Raw genomic sequence first — 1,232 nt, 5'->3', positions numbered from 1 at the left:
ACATATTATGTCTGTTCTTTTGTGACTGGGTTGTCTCACTCAGGATGATATTCTCTAGATGCATCCATTTTCTTAAGAATTTCATAAAGTCATTGTTTCTGATAGCTGAGTAGTACTCCATTGTGTAAATGTACCACAATTTCTGTATCCATTCATCTACTGAAGGACATCTGGGTTCTTTCCAGCTTTTGGCTATTATAAATAGGGCTGCTATGAACATTGTGGTGCATGTGTCTTTGTTGTATGTTGGAGTATTTCTGGGGTATATGCCCAGAAGTGGAATAACTGGGTCTTCGGGTAGGACTATGTCCAATTTTCTGAGGAATTGCAAGACTCATTTCCAGAGTGGCTGTACCAGTTTACAACCCCACCAACAGTGGAGAAGTGTTCCTCTTTCTCCCCACCCTCTGCAGCATCTGCTGTTATGTGAATTTTTGATCTTAGCCATTCTGACTGGTATGAGGTAGAATCTCAGAGTTGTTTTGATTTGCATTTCCCTAATGACTAAGGATGTCGAGCACTTCCTTTGATGTTTCTCAGCCATTCCATATTCCTCAATTGAGAACTTTTTGTTTAGCTCTGTATCCCATTTTTAATAGGGTTGTTTAATTCTCTGGTGTCTAACTTCTTGAGTTCTTTGTATACCTTGGATATTAGGCCTCTATCAGATGTGGGGTTGGTAAAAATCCTTTCCCAATCTGTTGGCTGCCGTTTTTTTTCTTGACAGTGTCCTTAGCCTTACAGAAACTTTGCAATGTCATTAAGTCCCATTTGTCAATATTTGACCTTAGAGCACGAGCCATTGCTGTTCTGTTCAGGAAATTTTCTTCTGTGCCTTTGTGTTCTAAGGTTTTCCCCAATTTCTGTTCTAATAGTTTCAGTGTACTTGGTTTAATGTGGAGATCTATGATCCACTTGCACTTGAACTTTGTACAAGGAGATAAGAAAGGATCTATTTTCATTCCTCTGCATGCTGAGTGCCAGTTGGACCAACACCTTTTGTTGAATATGCTGTCCTTTTTCCATTGAATGTTCACAGCTTCTTTGTCAAAAATCAAGTGACCATATATGTGAGGGCTCATTTCTGGATCTTCTAGTCTATTCCATTGATCCACATGCCTATCTCTGTACCAGTATCATGCAGTTTTTAACACAATTGTAATATAGCTTGAGATCAGAGATAGTGATTCCTGCAGATATTTTCTTGTTTTTGAGGATGGATTTTGTTATTC

This window comes from Micromys minutus, assembly GCF_963924665.1.
Source record: "Micromys minutus genome assembly, chromosome: 13".
Classification (NCBI taxonomy): domain Eukaryota; kingdom Metazoa; phylum Chordata; class Mammalia; order Rodentia; family Muridae; genus Micromys; species Micromys minutus.
This window is presented reverse-complemented; position numbering follows the sequence as displayed.